Raw genomic sequence first — 13,374 nt, 5'->3', positions numbered from 1 at the left:
GTCTGTCTTTGTGTTGTTTTGGTGGTCGGCCCTTCCTGACAGAAGTTGTCGATTGGCTTTGAGTAGGAGGTTGTAGGATGATCGGGAAGGGCGGATGTTCACACCATGAGTGCACACCATGTTCAGTCATGCACTACATACCCTCTGTCTTGCAAGAATAAATTCCATATATGTGTATTAATGTTCATAAATGGTTCTGCCAATGTGGCATTTACCATTACTATATATGCAGAAATGGGGAAGAAAAAAAGGGCAGGGTTCGATACACAAGTAGGTAGGTCAAGATAAACAGCAGGATCCGAAGCATGAGGCAGAGACAGTGTCAAAACAGGCAAACAGGTCAGAAACACGGGTAGGCTCAACAAGGAAACAATTCTCAGAGGAAAAGTGCTCAAAAGTGGCTCAAGGCTCAACAATCTCACAAATAGGTGGGGTGAAAGGTGTGACTTAAATAGAGAGAGTGATTAGAATGAAATGCAAGACAGGTGTGTGTGGAAGGATCTGGAAAGGGGTGTGGCAATCAGGAGAGAGGACTGGAAGGGAATGCTCATCACCAAGCATGAGACAGAAGACAAGAAAAGACCTTCCACCAAAAACCCAAGCAAACATAACAGTGACAGAAAACCAGCAGAGACAGAATAAAGTAAAAACACACTTCCCACAGACCCTAATCATCACACCGCCCCCACCTCACGGCCAACTCCCGATGGCCCAGGCACACCAGGATGTGAGGCATGAAAGTCCCAAATCAACGATGGGTCCACAGTGAACCGAGAGGGCACCCAAAAACACTCCTCCGGACCATGCCCCTCCCAGTCCACCAGCTACTGCACTCACCGGCCACGGCAGCGTGAAGACAGAAGGTGCCAGTCCAAGAAGACCTCGGCAGTTTCCTTGGCCAATAGCAGCTTGAGTAGTGATATGAAATGACACATTTCAGAAAACCTATTGACTACAGTGAGGATTACTGTGAACCCCTAAGATAAGGGTAGTCTGGTGACAAAGTCCACAGCAATGTGCAGCCATGGGCATTTAGGGATGGATAGGGGAAGTAATTTGCCTAACAGTTTATGATTAGAAGCTTTGTGGGCCACCAGAACCGCTGGTGAATTAACTATTGAGTCCTCTTAATTAATTCCGGGATGGTTAGCAAATGGGCTGTCATGTGCCCATTTGATTACCTCCCCTTTAAGGCTGCTGGGAACCATAAACGTATTAGACTGACAATCCTGGAGGCCTCGGATTCCCTCCAGAAGCCGCTCTTACCTTATCTTTGATACCTTAAGTAAGAGCAGAACTTTCAGGTTCGAATTTGCGTGACAAAGAGTCCAGTTTACCATTTTTATCACCTGGACAGTAGGATAGAGTGAAATTAAACCGGCTGTAGAAAATGGGCCACTGGGCTTGTCTGGCATTCTGCCTTTTGGTGACACGCAAGTATTCAAGGTTTTTATGGTCGGTCAAGATGAGATAAAGCAACTGTGCTCCCTCCATCCAATGTCTCCACTACTCCAAGGCCACCTTGACAGCCAACAGTTTGTTGTAACCTATGCTGTAATTGCATTCAGTAGGTGATAATTTCTTTGAGAGGAATGCTCAAGGATGCAGTTTATTGTCAGCAGCACCTACTTGGTACAGGACAGCCCCCACTCCTATATCTGAGGCTTCCACCTCAACCATGAACTGTGGACTAGGATCAGGCAGGAGCAGCATCGGGGCAGATGTGAATCACTTCTTTAGCTCCTGAAAGGCTTCCTCACACTCATGTGACCAGATGAATGACTGCAAAGGAGCACCTAATTGAACCAAAATTCCTGATGAATTTCCTGTAGAAGTTGGCGAATCTGAGAAAGAGCTGGACCTCCTTATGACTACAAGGGGTGGCCCATTCGGATATGGCAGCTACCTTAGAAGGATCCATATGACTTTTACCCTCAGCCAGCACAAACCCCAGAAAGGACACTGAGGGTCTGTGAAACTCACATTTTTCCACCTTGACATACAACTGGTTTTCTAACAACCTTCATGGTATGGTACAGACATGCTGTTCATGAGATTCCTCATTGGGGGGAAATATCAAAATATTGTCCAAGTACACAAAAACAAACTTATTCAAAAATTCTCTTAGTACATCATTAACTAATCCCTGAAAAAACATCTGGTGCGTTTTTCAGCCAAAAGGGCATAACTAGATACTCATAATGGCCAGTGGGAGTGTTAAAGACCATTTTCCACTCGTCACTGTCCCTAATGTGGACCAAATGCTAAGCATTGCGAAGGTACAATTTGGTGAAAACTTATTTTTCACTGTGACATCATTCAGACCCTGGTAATCAATACATGGCTGCAAAGACTTATCCTTCTTTTCCACAAAAAACACGCACCTACAGGTGCAGAGGACAATGGAAGGATGAACACTGCGGCCAGGGATTCACTGATATATTCTTCCATGGCTTGGTGCTCAGAAGTGGATAATGAAAATAATTTTCCCTTTGGGGGATTAGACCCAGGGAGGAGGTCAATCATGCAGTCGTAGCTGTGATGGGGTGGTAATGACTTCACCCTACCTTTACTGAACACGAGTGCCAGATCCTGATAGCAGGGAGGTACCCCAGTGAGATCCGGATTAGCATCTACTGACTGTTCCCTGTTTCTGACAGAACAGGTGTTGACAAAGCTGGTCCCCATGAAATAATCCGGCCATTGGCCTAGTCCAAATTCCAACAATGCTTTTTAAGCCAGGAGTACCCCAAAATAGCAAGGTGAGTCATGTTAAACACATGAAAACTAATAGTGTCACTATGCTCTGAAAACACTAACTGGACTGACTGGGTATGGTGAATAATTCTCCCCAACAGACTGCCATCCACAGCTTTAACCTCCAGGGTCACCCACGTACCCCCTAACCAGTGCAAAGCATTTTTGGTTGAAAAAAACACATGGAACACAACATTGTCATCACTGTCTGATTTATTCAACTTTGTAAATGCAAAACATTGCTGTGTGATCTCTTTTATCATGGAGGATCTCTGCGTCGTGTCTTGAGATGACCTGAATTCAGAAAGTTTCTTAAAAAACTCAGGTGGCTTACCAACATGACATGCATGTTTTGTTTTGAGATGGTGCTGAAGATGTGCTTGCTTCACGCTACTGTTGGCTAATTTTTCCCCACAGATAAAACACAATGCCGGCGGTGGGTTTGAACTCATGGATGTAAACCCCATTAAAATATTTTCTTCTGATTCCTGCTGGAATTTGCTGGCTCTGGTTTTGCCTTCTTTGGCACTTGTCCCTCCTTGTTTCCAGTGACATTGCTGCTAGGATTCAACCACAACTCCATTGTTTGGGTTGTGAAGGTGGCAGTGATTGACAGGTGTGGCACGTGCCAGGTTGGGTCAAACCATCCTGGGATGGGGCAGGCTCTGGATTTTTTTTTTTTTTTTTAATAATCAAATTGAGTAGCCTACTCCCTGAGTATAAAATTCAGTTTATGAACTTACACTTATATTTTATTGAAATATTTATTGAATAATGATTTGAAATGATTTTTCATTAGGTCAGTGCAGTCTCATTTGAACCCCTACGTGATATTGCGGGGTTTGACCCCATCTGGGGACAGCCGACACAAACACAGCACAGAATCCCCTGGCGGGGTGTGGGAGTTTCAGCACAAAGCACGCGCGTGCCTAACAAGCTGCAGAAAGCATTTTGAGCCGTCTAAAAAGGTAATTATTTGACTTGTTTACATTGTCATGGCTTGATAAAACAGTTGTGTGTTTTTTCCTTCTTGTCTGCAGCTGTTAAAGTATTTATTTATGTTTATATCAAATTTAACTTCTTGTTATAATCCTTCAGACGAGCTGCACTCTGATGCGATCCGCTGACATCGCCACTCGCTCTATTCACTTTTTCTTTTCTCAACTTGACAAGTTGCACGTCGTGTTGGAGATTAGATCGCGCCACATAGCACGACATTTGTGCGTGAAAATTTTTTTGAACATTTCAAAATTCTCTGTGCGCAATAGCATGCACCGGCACCCCTCTGGTGCCCTGTCTGCACCAGTTAAAGATGAGTTTACTCTCCAGCACGACACAGGTCGTGCTGTTGCGTGAATCAAAAACATGCTCGTGTCAGTTCACCTTAAGTGTTAGTCTATACAGCTAGCCAGAGTAGCTGCGTTCTCTCACCTGTACAACAGCCTCGACAAGTTTGAGCTCCAGGTCATAAACAAACCACAACACATGTCCACTTTCCCACCACATCATCACTTTTTCCTTGCATTTTCACTTTGTTTGCGTGTAATTTGCCCAAAAACTCAGAGGAAGTGCCATGTTTCTGTCCATGGAAGTAGAGAAATTACGTCATATGCAACATATTTTTCCCCTTTAGCTCCCGCCCTCAAACGAGACTGCGCTGCCCAATTGATGCCATTTTTTACCTATATATTTTTAAAATCCCAAATCCCTCTGGAGTGCCTTTAAGTACCTCCAGGGGAACACATACTTTCATTTGAGAATGACTGCACTAGAGAGTTCACCATAAAAAAGTTACGTATTATTAAAATGTAAAAGTAAATGTCAAAATGTACAAAAGTTCATTCAGTCACATGGAATACAATATTTCAAAATATGAAAATAAATAATAATAAATAAATAATAATAAAAAAAACATCATGCATATTTGTTTTATTGCTTGTATTTTCAAATTTTAGTATTCTTTTTACCCTCACATTTCCTTTTAGTATTTTTTGCCAAGGACATAATAAAATCATTGGCATTTATTTATGTCTGTCTGTATGTCTGTCTGTTAGCAGGATTATGTCAAAACTACTGCACGGATTTTTACAAAATTTTCACCACAGATACATACGCATTAGGCCAATGAAGTCTCCATTAAATTTTGGAGGTGATCCAGATCCGGATTCTGGTTCCAGATATGGCTTTATATAGGCTTTGAAGGATTACATCAAAACTACTTCACGGATTCTCACTGAATTTGCACCACAGATAGATATTAGGGCATGGAAGACTCCACTGAATTTGGGAGGTGATCCGGATCTGAATTCTGGATCAATATTTCACTTTATATAGGCTTTGAAGGATTACGTCAAAAATATTTCATGGATTCTCATCAAATCTGCACCACAGCTAGATATTGGAGCATGGAAGACTCCACTGCATTTTGGAGGTGATTGCTTTTGTAATTAAATCAAGTCATTCACCTACTCATTTGACAATCTCAGTATTACCACTTTTACTGAATATTATTATTTATATTTATTGAATTAATTGTAACACCTTGTCTCTTACATAAATATTTACCTACAAAACTGACTTTTTCACCATTAAGTAATAATATTCAGATGACTCAGTGCATTACATGTTGGAATTTTATTTTAAAACTAGAAGCACTCAGAGAGTGCAAACCTCCACCAAGGCCATGGGGTCACTGACACCATCATGTCGACACGCTGTGGAATCATTGAACCTAAAAAAGTCTAACAATGATGTTTGCTCAGTAGTAAAAAAGTTTCATCTGCTGTGACTGGATAGCATGTATCCTTAGCGCTTGGCATCACAGTTTATTGCAACTTGCACCTTTCCCAGAAGCTACTGTCATCTGAGCACTGATATAGATATTGCATTTTCATCTGCTGTGACTGGATAGCATGTATCCTTAGCGCTTGGCATCACCGTTTATTGCAACTTGCACCTTTCCCAGAAGCTACTGTCATCTGAGCACTGATATAGATATTGCATGTGCTTATAGACAAAAACAAATAAGAGACAAAATTCAATTTATTATTCAACTAAACTGCAAATATATGAATTTTTTAACATTTATGAAACACTTCTCTAAACAAGGCCATAGGGTCACTGACCCTAAAGAGATTCCCTCCTTGGCACAGTGATCTATTTCTTTTTGTCTCTTTCTCTAAAATTGTATATAATAATCATTAGATTATTAATATATAAACAAAAATAAATTTAAGAAATTTACAATTTGAAAACAAATGCACCCGAACGTGATGACAGCTGCAACTGCTTAATGCTAACTTTTAACATTGAAAATGCCATAGACATGCTAACGCGTTAGCATCGGGATCCGGATTGTGATCTGGATCACCACAAAATTTCATCAAAATCTGTTCAAAACTTTTTGAGTTATCCTGCTGACAGACAGACAAACAGACAAACAAACAAACAAACGCGACCGAAAGCATAACCTCCTTGGCGGAGGTAATTATGACCAACTGACCAACTGCAGACCTCCAGCCATGCTGATCAGTTCCCCACTTCTATATAGGATGTTTGGATTTAGTTCTTTGTGGAATATCACAAGCATGTGGAAATCTGGAAGAAAACATGCAGCATCTGTCATGTGAATCATGATCTGGATTACAGTGCATCAGGAAAGTATTCACAGTGCTTCATTTTTTTTCCACATTTTATGTTACAGCCTTACAGTCATCTAAGAACATTCTTATAAAAACAGATTCCAAGAAGCTGGCACCTTGTTACCTTGGTCCTTTTGCTATTGACAAGCTTGTCGGCCCAACCATTGTCAGGTTGAGGCATCCACCCTACCTTCCATGTTGTCCAATTCAAACTTGTTTCTGACAGTCCTCTCGCCCGGCTTGCCGATGGCCATCCGGCTTGCTCTGTCCTCTGTCCTTCTGAATATTTGTTGGCATGGCAGGGGACTCCAATCGTTGGCAAGGTTGGGTAGGATTACTTTGAAAAGTAATCCAAAAGTAATCAGATTACAAGTAATCCAAATGTATGTACATACATACATGTAATCCACATGTATTCTTTCAAAGTAATCCTACCCAACCTTGATCGTTGGTTGATTGGGAGGGTTATGGGCCAGAGGAGCGCTCGCTCCATCCCCACTAGGATGGAGTGAGTGCTAAATCCTAGTGAGGGAGTTTCATCGCTCCTGTCCACATCCACCTGCTGGGTCATCGGGAGCTCCTGTTAGTGCACTCACAGAAATATTTAACCCTGACTTTTAAGATTTATGTAATTTTATTACATGACAAATTCCCATTTACTTTTTTAGATAATTTTAATACAAACCTACCAAATAAACCTTACATGATGCATATTCATTACTGTAATGAATCCTATTTATTTGAAATGCATAATCCTCAGCTTTATGTATTTAGTATTAATAAAATATAATTACTCTAAATCAATAATAATGACAGTTTTTATTTAAAATACATAAAGTATATTGTCTGAATTGCATAATAATTATGTTACCTATACAAGATAAATGGCATAGGTAACATAATTATTATGCAATTCAAACAATATACTTTATGTATTTTAAATAAATACTGTCATTATTATTGATTTAGAGTAATTATATTTTAAATGGACTGCATTTATATAGCGCTTTTCCATCTGCATCAGACACTCAAAGCGATTTACAATAATGCCTCACATTCACCCCGATGTCAGGGTGCTGCCATACAAGGCGCTCACTACACACCGGGAGCAATAGAAGCAAAAGGATTAACAGTCTTGCCCAAGGGCCCTTAGTGATTTTCCAGTCAGGCGGGGATTTGAACCCATGATCTTCTGGACTCAAGCCCAACACCTTAACCACTAGACCATCACTACTGAACCTGAGCCTACTGAACATCACTGTATACTGCCCACTAGTGGTGCAGTTATAGTAAGGTGAAGATGCAGAAGTTACAAGTGGCATATAATGATGCACTACGGATCCCGTGGAAGGTCCCTTTTTGGATGAGTGCCAGCCAGTTGTTTGTGCAAAATAATGTTCCTACTCTAAATGCTGTGATCAGAAATCTTGAGTACAAGTTTTTATTACGACTGGAGGACTCCAAAAATTACATAATTGTTGTTTTAATAAATTCTACAAAAGAGCAGCATCAGATACACCTCCTGCTATTGGAGGCACTGGAGAATGTGTCTGTATGGACTATAGCGTTTATAGAGTATGTACTCTCTATATACTGTCTGTTGTTTTTTTTTTAATATATTTTATTTTATAATTTTTTTTATTTTTATATGGACCAATAGTGTCTGAAATAAAGTTTGATTGATTGATTGATTCTTTGTCCCCAGGTTGTGTCTGCACTTTGGACCCTATCTGTCCGTTCCTGGGTCAACCCTAACAGTATGTCTTGCAGGATGCTCCCTCTTTTCAGGTTTTGTTCAGATGTACGTTCAGTGATAATCCACTATCTAAATAATTCTAGAACCCAGATCCAGAAGATCTTGGAGGAACACTGAGCCACAGTGACCATGTCTGAAATTTGTACTTCAGTTGAACAAATATATTTTTTCTTTCTTTTTTGTCATGTGTGTGTGTGATCATTAATATGATATATCTTCTTGTTTTATGAAGATCATCCACAGGCTAAAGAAAGGCTCAAAGACAGATCCACAGGATATGAAGCTGACAGTAGATGAGGCTGTTGATCGATACCGATGAAGACGGTAAGCATTTTGGAAGCCAGCAGGAACCTGAAATGAATTGATTTTTTTTTTTTAACAGTTTTAGTCATATTAAAAGTTTGTGCCGAATTGATTGCCTGAGTCCTCCACTCACAAAGCAATCAGCAGGATGTGTCGAGTGCTGACAGGTTTTAATGCAGTGCTTTAACGTCATTGCAGCTGTTAAAAACAGGGACTAAGTTTCTTTTTTTTTTTTTTTTAAACTGACTAATGTTTGTCTCAACAGGTCACGTCAGCATGGACGAGTTTATTCGAGGAGAAGCTGGACATAAATCCCTGTGGATGGATGATGGACCAGAGAAGAAAGAGTACTTTCTTCTACAATGACAGAAATTAAAAGCACATTGGCCTTTCCATAAATACAGAAAAGCATGTGAAACTCACACACGCAAGAGTGGAAATGTACAAAAACAGAATTTTTGTTTTTTTGGTGGGGGGGAGGGTAGTTGTAAAATAATCAGTCACAAACAGGCATCATCTGATTTGAGACCATGTGAGAACCCCATTGTGGAAAATGCCAGTAATGAATGGACAGAAAAATGTCAATCTCCCATATTAATCATGCTGAGCTAATATTTGCTGCAATTTTAAATACATGCTTGTGAACAGATATTGCAGCCTTTTTCTTATAATGTGTAATATGTGAATGTTACAAAAACAGCTTTTCTATAAATGTCATGTTGAGAAAGTGAATGCACGGACCCACGTTAGGGGGCGTAAATGAGCGGTCAATAGGAATTCCAATAAATTACCATTTATTATGCAAAAGTGCAAACAGGGTCCCAAATATGTAAAGTCCAATTAAGTAACAAATGGTGACACGTGGGCAGACCCGAGGGTAGGAGACGCCTATCCAGAGAAGAGCCGGGACCCACGTAGTTCCACTGCCAGCCGGAGGTCTGCAACACACCAGAACCGCCAAGTCCTGGTACCCCAGGTGGCCACCACTCAAGGCTGTCGGACCGGTACTGCTGGCAGGAGCAAAAACAGATTAGGTGGGTATGTGTACACCCAGCAAACAGTCAGCAAAACTCAGTAATCCTCCTGAGGGAATAAATCCAATAACTCCCAGAGTGCAGAGGAAAACTTGAGAACGTGCAGTGTCAATTGTAATACTTAGCAAGTAAGAAGTGAGGAGTGGAGACACCAACTCCTCCAACTTTCACAAATCCAGCTACAAGCTGCAAGTATAAGTCACAACTGCAAAGACTTCAGTACAATGAATGCGTGTACGGCACAAAACGGCTGAGAAGGTTTACCTGTGTGGTAAGCTGATAACTCGGCAGAGTTATGGTGTCTTTCCCAGGCTTTTATGGTGATGAAGATGACAAACAGCTGATGACAGCTTAACAGTGCGCACCTGGTGGTGCCAAAAGAGGCCAACAGGCCAGTGCGCCCTCTTCAGGACAAAAAGGTGCCTACATGGTAGGGCGCCATCTGGTGGTGGGCCAGCAGTACCTCCTCTTCAGCAGCCCCACACAACATGTCATTGTTTAATGCTTATGCTATTTCTTCTGTTTTTGTTTGACAAAATATGACAAATGAAAATAATAATAATGACAAATTATGTTAAATGCAATAGAAAAGAATTAAAGACCTTCCTGTAAAGTCATGAATTTACATGATTAACATTAACAGCTGATTTAAGCACATCTGTGAATGTAACATTTAAGGTGTTTTTTTTTTTTTTTTGCAATTAAAAAAATAAAATGATGATGTTATGTTTTTTAGCACCTGGCAGCCGGTCTGCTTTCTTCTTCTGCTGGGGGGGGGGCGGACTGAACTTCTTACAACCGTTTGATTATTGCAAAACACATGATAGGCCCTAACATGTAAGATTTTAGGGTTAAGCTTTATTCACAATGCCAGGAAAAAAAATGTTAGCGGACTGAAACTTAGCAGAACTAAATTTCGCGGAAGCTAATTGGTCCATTGATGATTTTCAAAGTTAGGTGAAAAGCTCCCACGCTAATGAAAAAGTAAGATTCACAAATTAGCAGTTAGTGGATTAGCAGAACTGTGCCCACCACTGAGAGAGGGTGACTATAAAGTGAGTATTGGCAAAACGAGTTATTTTCATGTTGAGATGGCAGGGGGGTGTCGTCGGCAGCTGGTGGAACTAACTAATAAAGTAACTAGCAATCTAACTTAGTTACTTTTGCCATAACTCGTTTGAACATTTGACTCACTACTCTGTTCAGGATGCCACATACTATAACCAAGGTCAGATGAACAAAACTCATACATGTTACTTTATCACCGTATGTTAGCCCCTGGCCCATATTCTGGATTCTTAGATGAATTTGGTGATTTTATCTCCAATTTGGCAACCCATGCAGGTAATATTCTGGTTGTTGGTTATTTCAATATTAATGAAAACAAACCTTCAGAACCCTTCTGCAAATCATTCATAGATATTATAGATGCATTAATATTCCAGCAATGCATTCAGGGTTCAACTGACATTAGTGGAAATACCCTGGGTTTGGTCCATGCTCATGGTATTACTGTCTCAAATATTGACATTGTGTCTCTTGTGTCAGTGGTTTCAGATCGCTCACTTAAGTTTACAGATTCATTACATTGTCCATGGGACATTACCTTGTTGTTTATTTATCATCACAGCAACACATCACTCCAGAGGCCTGTTCAATCCCCGACCCCCATTCCTGCATCCAGCCCACAGTGGAGGCGCCACAGGCGGGACCTGAGGAAGCAGAAGAGGGGTAAGCGCAGAGGTATCCGGGCTAGATTAGCCGCCAGACCTTACCAGCCGGCTATCCTTTCCATCACCCTGGCCAACGTACGCTTGCTGGACAAAAAACTGGACCATATTCATTTATTCGGGACATCTTCCAAGACTGTGGGTGAGTGCTGTGTCTTTGTTTTTGTGGAAACATGGCTCAACGACAGTGTCGTGGACCATGCTATCCAGCTAGCACAGGTAACATGTTACCGGGCGGACAGAGCGCTCATCAAGGGGGGAAAGACCCGTGGCGGGGGATCAGTGATGTCTGGTGCCACGATGCTGCTGTTGTTTGCAAGCACTGCTCACCACTGGGGGAGTTGATGATTATTAAGTGCCGGCCATTCTACCTGCCGAGGAAATATACTGCTATTTTGCTGGCAGCTATATACGTCCTTCCCAGCACCACCAACAACAGGAGTAAGGCACTGAACGAACTCCATCAGCACATCAGTGAACAGCTGACAGCCCACCCTGATGCCTTCCTCATCCTGGCTGAGGATTTCAACCATGCCAAGAACGTGTTTCCACAACTCCATGGACATGTCAACTTTCCCACTAGAGGCACCAATATCTTGGACAATGTTTACACCACATACAAGGAAGCCTACAAAGCCTCCTTCCTCCCCCACCTTGGGACCTCCGACTACTCCACTGTTATGCTAATGCCTGCATACAGATCGCTGGTTAAAGTCACAAAACCAGCCAAAAAGGAGATCCGGGTGTGGCCATAGGGGGCATCAGAAGCGCTCCAAGTTTGCTTTTCCACTACTGACTGGAGCATGTTCAGACAGGCAGCCACCTACAATAATACCACAGACCTCCAGGAGTACACGGAGACTGTCACTGCCTACATGAGGAAGTGCATAGATGACGTCACGGTCTCCAGAACCATCTCCAAATAAAGAAATAAACTTGCCCATGTGGTTATTTCAGCTATTGATGAATGACAGCTCTTGATGCAGTGCCACTTTTTTACATGGCAGATTATTAATGAGGTATGAACCTCTTTTCACTGTATATATGTTGTTAATGAGGTATTGAATTCACTTCCATCTTACTTATGTAGTGTCAAAGCACAACACAAGTGACTTCACAAGGGCAAGGTACACATCAGCTAACCAGTTCCAGTGAGGTGATCATTTGGCCACACCCACCAACAATAAAACAAAATTAAAAGACAAACACAAAAAAGCAGTAGACTAACAATGCGCTAAAAATGTTCACACAACTAAGTTCATCCAAATTATATTATAAAGCAAACAGTTAAGTCTTTAACTTGAACTGAAACAAACCTACCAAGTCAGACTGTCTTATCTCAATGGACAAACTGTTTGATAAAAAAAAAAAAAAAATCAGATGGGCATTAAAGATGAGGTGTAAGCCCCCTTTTTAAACTGTATATTATTAATGAGGTCTGAGTGCCTTTTTGAACTGTATATTATTAATGAGGTATTAGCCCATTTTAAATGTAAATCATTCATGTTACATTAGCGTCATTTTAGACAGTATATTGTAACTAAAATTATCCTTCTTTGCATTGCATACTGTTAATGAGGTATAAGAGCCTTTTATCTGCATAAAATTAATGCAGTATGATTCCATTTAAATTGTATATTATTGAGACATGAGCCCATTATAATATACAATTAAAATGGGATTATACCTCATTAATGACTGTGTATTATTAATAAGGTATGGGCCCTTTTTGACTACATTATTAATGAGCCATTAGCCCATTTTTACACTGTATGTTATAAATGAAGCATCATCCTTTTTTATACATTGCATTCTGTTAATGATGTATAAGTCTTGATTGTGACCTGTTGTTCTAATCCTCCCACTCACTGTGGTCAGTGAAGCAAAGAATCCATGACTTCCATGTAAAGGTGACACTCGGCAGTGAGTGAAGCTGTATAGTTTCGGAGCAGTTTACATTGAATTTCTCTAAATGCTGGAATTTTACTGGGGGAAAATTCTATTGTCAAAAAAGGTTGAGAGAAGACCATTGGAAATCAGTTAGATGTGTCTGGAATAGCCCGCAGGGTGTCGGAGACTTGGATTCGTGGTGACAAATGTGCCAGACAACTGTGGATCAATGTAAAGTTTTCCATTTTTATTTAAGATTATTT

The 13,374-nt window shown here is 40.8% G+C and overlaps 1 pseudogene; it reads left to right on the top strand.

Moving 5' to 3' along the window:
- LOC117503440 overlaps window positions 1-8,833 on the top strand; it is a 41,018-nt pseudogene extending 32,185 nt beyond the window's left edge.
- The last annotated feature ends 4,541 nt before the right edge of the window (window positions 8,834-13,374 follow it).

The sequence above is a fragment of the Thalassophryne amazonica genome, chromosome 2, assembly GCF_902500255.1.
Source record: "Thalassophryne amazonica chromosome 2, fThaAma1.1, whole genome shotgun sequence".
NCBI lineage: Eukaryota > Metazoa > Chordata > Actinopteri > Batrachoidiformes > Batrachoididae > Thalassophryne > Thalassophryne amazonica.
This window is presented reverse-complemented; position numbering and strand designations above follow the sequence as displayed.